Genomic DNA, 7,821 nt, shown 5'->3' with positions numbered 1-7,821 from the left:
GGATCACAGTGTCTTTGGACAATGACAGGGTAACTCCTCCCCCATCCCTGTGGTGCCAGTGGTAGGGGGATCAGATGGTTTTAGTGTCAGCATAACCAGCGACCCACCCAGAGCTTCATGTGGCTGGGGGCCTTGCGGGCTGCAGTGTGTCTCAGCCCCAGTGTAGACCATGGTCAGTGTTTGTTCCTGGAGTCTGTGGGGATCCACAGGCTGCCTTGGCTGGGGCTGCCACCATCTAAGAAAACAACATATATGGCCAGGCACGGTGGCTCACACCTGTAATCCCAGCACTTTGGGAGGCTGAGGTGGGCAGATCACAAGGTCAAGAGAGGGAGACCATCCTGGCCAACATGGTGAAACCCCGTCTCTACTAAAAATACAAAACTTAGCTGGGTGTGGTGGTGTGCACCTGTAGTTCCAGGTACTCTGGACGCTGAGGCAGGAGAATCGCTTGAACCTGGGAAGAGAAGGTTGCAGTGAGCTGAGATTGTGCCACTGCACTCCAGCCTGGTGACAGAGTGAGACTCCATCTCAAAAAAAAGAAAAAAAAGTAAAAAGGAAAAAACAACATGTGCTTGCAGTACAACCGCAGCTCCAGAAAGAGCCCCACACCTAACCACATTTCCTCCCTAACTAAATTGACATCCCAAAGCCCGGGCATGTTGAAATTTTGGGGTGGCCAACTGTCTCATCACATCCCAGCCCAAGAATCTCTGTGTTCAAACAAATCCCTTCTCCTTTTGCTCCTCTGTGTGTGTGTGTGTGCGTGTGTGTGTGTGTGGTGGGGAAGGCTGTCTTTGGCTGTTGGATTTTCACTTGCTGCATCTGTGATCCTGGGAGAAGAGGATCCTCATACCGTTGTGCATAAAGAGGTGTGTTTGGGGATATCTCATATGCAGATTGCAACCTAAGGACTTACCCCAAATCACCAGTTTAGTTTACCGGAGAACAAATCAAAGGACTAAGAAATACTCGGAGACGCCCCCTTGTGGTCACCAGGGGTGAGGGTGAGGCTGAGGCTGGGTGCGCACTGCAGGTGCCTTTGACCTTGCGCCGGGCTGCCAAGCATTTTAAATAGAGCTATGTATTTGTTTCATATTTTACTTTTTATTTATTTATTTATTTATTTATTTATTTATTTATTTATTTTTGAGACGGAGTTTTGCTCTTGTTGCTCAGGCTGCAGTGCAATGGCGCGATCTCTGCTCACCGTGACCTCCGCCTCCTGGGTTCAAGCGATACTCGTGACTCAGCCTCCCGAGTAGCTGGGATTACAGGCGTGCACCACCACCCCGGCTAATTTTGTATTTTTAGTAGAAACGGGGTTTCTCCATGTTGGTCAGGCTGGTCTTGAACTCCCGACCTCAGGTGATCCTCCCACCTCGGCCTCCCAAAGTGCTGGGATTACAGGTGTGAGCCACCACACCTGGCCTGTTTCATATTTTAAAATCGTGTACACAAAGGCTCTGATTTAAGGACTGACACATGATAGCTCCTCAGTAAGTGACAGCTGCCAGTATTATTGTTGGGTGCGCAGTGCAGGCCCCTTTGATCCTGGGGTTGGAAGCAGCAGGGAAAAGGGCCTGGGCATGCTCAGGCACCCTGTCCCCCAAGAGGATGAACACTCCTTGGGCCTCCACAAAGGCAGCATTAGAAGGCATGCCTACCCTGAAAAATGCCCCGAGCCAGAGAGGGAGGGACCAGGGCGGATCATTGGAATCTGGTTTCCCAGAAAGGCAGCTTGGAAAAAGATTTATTGGGCAGACACACCTGGTATACTCAGGATGTCCTGCCCTGACTCTGGGGACAGGACATGGGGAGGAGGCTCCTGTCAAGCTTCTGGAGCCCTGTGAGGTCAGGAGCTCCCCGTAGCTTGCACTCTGCCCTCCACTGTTTTATGGTCAGTCTAAAAGGCCAGCTGGCACAATGGGAAGCACACCAGCCTCCTTCCCCAGCTGACCTTTCCCAGCTGCCTCAGTGGTTCCAACCTGTCAGATACATGAGTGGGATGAGAAGACCTGAAAAGCCCCTTCCAGCGTTGACATCTTAGGATCACTTTGCTTCATGGCTCTTGTCTGCCTAGACGCTCTTCTAGATTTTGAGGGAGCAGCTGTGAGCTCCCCAGGCACAACCCCTTCTTTTGCAGTTTATGGGTGCTAGAGAGACAGAAAATAAACGCATCAATAAACAGATAAAGATCCTTTTGGGTGCTGGCAAGTGCAGTTGGAGATACAATCAGGTGTCAGGGTAGCATGATGGAGGGCGGAGGGTGGAGAAACATAAGGGACAGTGGTCAGGGAGGGACTCTGAGGTGGTGACACTGGAGTTGAGACCTGGATGACATGAACAACACACGCTTAGGGTCAGGTGCGGTGGCTCACGCCTGTAATCCCAACACTGGGAGGCTGAGACAGGCGAATCGCTGGAGCTCACGAGTTTGAGACTAGCCCTGGCAACATGGCAAAATCCCCACTCTACCAAAAGATACAAAAAATTAGCCAGGCGGACCACGCCTGTGGTTCCAGCTACTCGGGAGACCGCGGTGGGAGGATCGCTTGAGCCTGAGAGGCGGAGGTTGCAGTGAGCTGAGATTGGGCCACTGCCCTCCAGCCTAGGTGACAGAGTGAGACACCATCTCAAAACAAAAAACAAACAAACAAACAAACAAAACCACTCTTGAAACAGCTTGGTTGAAACAGCTTGAACAGCATGGGGGAAGGGTGTTATAAACCCAGGAAGGACAAACGCAAGGGTCCTGAAGGACACATGTTCTGGGTACAGCGAGGAGGCCAGAGTGGCTGGAAAAAGGTGTTGGGCAGGCATGGTCTTGTAGCCATAATAAATCCTTGGATTCGTTTCTGTTTTCTTTCTTTCTTTTTTTTTTTTTTTTTTTTAGACAGACTTTCTCTCTTTTTTCCAGGCTGGAGTGCAATGGCGTGATCGCAGCTCACTGAAATCTCCACCTCCTCGATTCAAGCGATTCTCCTGTCTCAGCCTCCTGAGTAGCTGGGATTACAGGCGCGCACCACAACGCCCTGCTACTTTTTGTATTTTTAGTAGAGACGGAGTTTTACCATGTTGGTCAGGCTGGTCTCGAACTCCGGATCTCATGATCTGCCTGCTTTGGCCTCCCAAAGTGCTGGGATTACAGGCATGAGCCACCGTGCCTGGCCCTTGGATTCATTTCTAAGGGCAACATCATTTTAAGCTCTGGTGAACTTTAAGCAGGGGAGTGGCCGGATTTGATTTTTTTTTTCCCTCTGTGTCTTAGGAGAGTGGGTCCCCAGGAGTTACTTGCTCCTTGCCTTGCAGGACTTGGGGTGGGGTCAGGCATGGGGGATGCCCCAGCAGTGAGAACTCAGCTTCCTGTGTGGGTGGCCCCTAGTTAGCAACCCCATTGAGTACAAATCCTTCCCCGGAACCTCTCCTCCTCGCCGGGTCCCGCCCCTGGTCCAGGAGAACCAGTTCTTCAGCCCAATGAACACCTATCAAGAGTCATGCGTCTACGTTTTGGTCATAGCTGGGGAGTGCCACATCTACATCCTCATGCCTAATCCCGTCCCTGTCCCTGCCCCAGCCACATTCACATCCTCAGCATCCCTGCCTCCATCTCTGTCTCCCTCGGGAACCTCATTCCCACTCCAGACTGGAGCCCCGAGCAAACCCAGGGCCACGCTGGGATTTGGGTTGGAGGAGACCTCTTGGTAGTGGGCTATGACTCAGTTTGCCCAGTCCACCGCCCTGCTTCTCACCAAGCCTCAGCAACCCCCTGGGGACACAGGGCAAAGGGGAGAGATTAGAAAGCAGGAGGCTGGGAGAATTTGCATCTTAAGATTTGCATCCTCAGGCTCCCAGCATCCTCCAAGAGTCATCAAGGTGGTTGAGGAGGGAGAGCCCAGGAGGGAGATCCAGCTGGACAGCTTCTGTCTGCAGCCCAGGACAGCCAGCCCTGCCACCCAGAGCTGGGCATGACCCTCATCCTCAGCCTTCTCCCCTCTCCTCCCTCCCTCCCCACCCAACCCTTTCCCCTCCCCCACACCACGCCTTGCCCCTTCTCTCACCCTGAGCCCAAGTCAGCTCTCTTCGGATCTTCACCATAACTCCAAAGCCATCATTGATTCAATTCCCAGTCCTGACCTTGTCCTTGACATTAACCCATTGAACGATGTTTTCAGTGTGTCCCAGGTACCAAGTATGACACCAGGAGATGGGGACAAAACCAAAAAAAAATTATGGACTAATTTATTAGAGAAAACAGACATCAATCAAAGATGTTAGCTATAGTGCTGCGAGAGCCATGTATAGTGAAATTTGGCCTTCCTCAAAAAAGCAATTATTGAGCTAAGATCAGGAGGAAGAGGAAACGTGACCTCAGTTCTAGAGGTAGAGAGGGAACAGCATGTGCCAAGGCCCTGGGGTGCCGAGGAGCTGACTTTACTTCCTTCAGGTCTTTACTCAAAAGTCCACTTCCCAAGGAGCCCTTCCTTGGCCATTCTATATCTAAAATTTGCTCCTTTTTTTTTTTTTTTTTTTGAGACGGAGTTTTGCTCTTATAGCCCAGGCTTGAGTGCAATGGCACGAACTTGGCTCACTGCAACCTCCGCTTCCCGGGTTCGTTATTCTCCTGCCTCAGCCTCTGGAGTAGCTGGGATTACAGGCATAGACCACCATACCCAGCTAATTTTGTGTTTTTAGTAGAGATGGGGTTTCTTCATATTGGTCAGCCTGGTCCGGAAATCCTGACCTCAGGTGATCTGCCTGCCTCAGCCTCCCAAAGTGCTGGGATTACAGGCATGAGCCCCCGCGCCTGGCACTCCTCTATCTTTTATACTATCCTTCCCTGTTTTCTTTTTTGTCTTTAGCACTTATCACTATTTAACATACTATTTAATGTATTTGGTTACTAGGTAATATTGTCTGTTTCCCTCACTCAAGGCAAGTTCCATGAGTGCAGGGGTTTGCTTTGATCGCATTGTATTTTCAGGACCTGACACAGTGCTGAATACAGAGTAGGGGCTCGGCCAGTGTCTGCTGATGAATGAATGAAAGGCACGTGGTCCCAGACAGAAAAGAGCAAAGGGGAATGTGAGGGGTGAAGCCAATCAGGCAGGCCACGGGGGCCATGAGAGGGGATGGTGTCACTGTTCCAAAGGCAAAGAGGAGCCACTGCCAGGCTTGATCAGGGTTGGGAGGAGGGGGCATAGAGGGTGATGTGAACAGATTTGGGTCTCGAAAAGATCATTTCAATCCCCAACTCCAGCCATATCCGTGTCCCTAACCTAAATCTGAATTGCAGTTTCAACCCCATTCCACATCCAGTCTGGAACCTACTGGAACTTTCTCTTCATCTCACAATCCCAGCCCCCTCTGACCCTAACCTGGCCTGGGCACTGAGTGACCTTCCTTCGATGGCGATGGAAGTGTGCCATCAGGGAGGAAAGTAGGGCTGTGCTTCCTGGTTGACAGGAGCTGCCCCTGGGAGACGACAGGAAAGAGGACAGATTCAGAAAAAGGGGATAGGAAGGTGCTCGCCTCCTCACTCTCCCTGGGTCCCAAATCCTATCTTTGGAGAGTCTGTCTCTGACTCTCTCATCATTGTTCTTCACCTGACTGCTAACACCTTCTCCCTATCCTGCAGCTCTGACTTCTGTGATTCTATCAGAAACTAGTTCCCAATCCCAACCTCCCACCCACGACAGGCTTATTTTCTTCAGAGCACTTAGTATCCAAAATTATAGTGAACAAATTCTTGTTCACTGTTTCTTTCACTTCTTTCCCAGCTATTCGGTAAGCTCCATGTGTGTCTCATTTCTTCTCTGCGTCTGCAGTGTCCGGAACGCTGTGCATCGTGCTCACTGCGTATCTGTGGGAAGGAGGGAGGGAGGAATGTCCTGGTTCCCAACAAACCAAAAGTTCCACAGGAGCCCAGCCCTGACTCCAGCCCTCTTCCTAGCTTCATTCTTTTTTGGGAGGGAAGTGAGGGTATGTACTTTATGAAATTAAAGGATAACACATAATGAAATGAATGAAGTACCCTAGAAGCCCCTCAGATCAAGATAAGAACACTTCCAGCAGCCTATATGGCTTCCCTCTGCCAGAGATACTCACCACTGGGGATTGTCTAAGAATTGCTCAGTTTCACTGGTTCTGGAAAGTTCCTATCAATGGAATAACAGAACGTATCCTCTTTAATGTCTGGCTCTTTTCGCTCAATATCATCTTTGTGAGACTCATCCACATTGCAGTTCATTCTTTCTTTTTATTCCTGGGTAGAATCCTATTTTATGATTTTTTTTTTTTTTTTTTCTTTTTTTTTGAGACGGAGTCTCGCTCTGCCGCCCAGGCCGGAGTGCAGTGGCCGGATCTCGGCTCACTGCAAGCTCCGCCTCCCGGGTTCACGCCATTCTCCTGCCTCAGCCTCAGGAGTAGCTGGGACTACAGGCGTCCGCCACCTCGGCCGGCTAGTTTTTTGTATTTTTTTTTAGTAGAGACGGGGTTTCACCGTGTTCGCCAGGATGGTCTTGATCTCCTGACCTCGTGATCCGCCCGCCTCGGCCTCCCAAAGTGCTGGGATTACAGGCTTGAGCTACCGCGCCCGGCCTTTTTTTTTTTTTTTTTCTGAGACGGAGTCTCGCTCTGTTGCCCAGGCTGGAGTGCAGTGGCGCAATCTTGGCTCACTGCAAGCTCCGCCTCCCAGGTTTACGCCATTCTCCTGCCTCAGCTTCCCGAGTAGCTGGGACTACAGGCACCCGCCACCTCGTCCGGCTAGTTTTTTGTATTTTTTAGTAGAGACGGGATTTCACTGTGTTAGCCAGGATGGTCTCGATCTCCTGACCTCGTGATCCACCCGTCTCGGCCTCCCAAAGTGCTGGGATTACAGGCTTGAGCCACCGCACCCGGCCTATTTTATGATTATATCACAAAATATTGATCATATTAATCCATTATTTAACTTAATTCTTCTTCTTCTTTTTTTTTTTTTTTTTTTTCGGAGATGGAGCCTCACTCTGTTGCCCAGGCTGGAGTGCAGTCACACGATCTCAACTCACTACAACCTCTGCCTCCTGAGTTCAAGTGATTCTCCTGCCTCAGCCTCCCTAGTAGCTGGGACTACAGACGCCTGCCACCACGCCTGACTAATTTTTGTATTTTCAGTAGAGACGGGGTTTCGCCATGTTGGCCAGGCTGGTCTCGAACTCCAAGCTCAGGCGACCCACCCGCCTTGGCCTTCTAAAGTGCTGGGATTACAGGCGTGAGCCATCACACCCAGCTATTTAACTTAATTCTTATGCCCCAGATTTCACTCTGTCTTCTAGTTTAGGTTTTGTTTTGTTTTTTTTGTCTTCTGATTTTATATCCAACTCCAATCTCTCCCCAGTGGATCCTAGCCCTGCAGGAAGCAACAGATCCTCTTCTGGTACCCTGATCGTCCCTCCCTGCAGCGTCTTCAGGCCTTTCGGCACCCATGTGGTCCCCGAGCCCTAGCTTCAACACCTCCCACCCTTCCTGTCACAGACTCTGGGCCCTGGGGCAGAAGGACGGGCCAGCTTTCTCACTGCGGCCACTACCTGCCCCATTTCCCAGAGAGGAATGGTCTGGCGGCCAGCCAGCTGTGCAGCGACTTAGTACCCTCCCCCTCCCCTCCCCCGCCCACCAGGAGCCTCAGAACCAATGCAGGTCACTCGCTGCCCATGGCCCTGCTTAGCAGGGGTGCCCGACACTGCAGCCAATGGGGACTGGCAGGAGGAAGGAGCTTATTAATCTGATAAAGATCTGGGGGCCCCACCCTGTCCCCTCCCGCAACTTCCCTAGGGCCCTGGC

The sequence above is a fragment of the Theropithecus gelada genome, chromosome 16, assembly GCF_003255815.1.
Source record: "Theropithecus gelada isolate Dixy chromosome 16, Tgel_1.0, whole genome shotgun sequence".
Lineage (NCBI taxonomy): Eukaryota > Metazoa > Chordata > Mammalia > Primates > Cercopithecidae > Theropithecus > Theropithecus gelada.
This window is presented reverse-complemented; position numbering follows the sequence as displayed.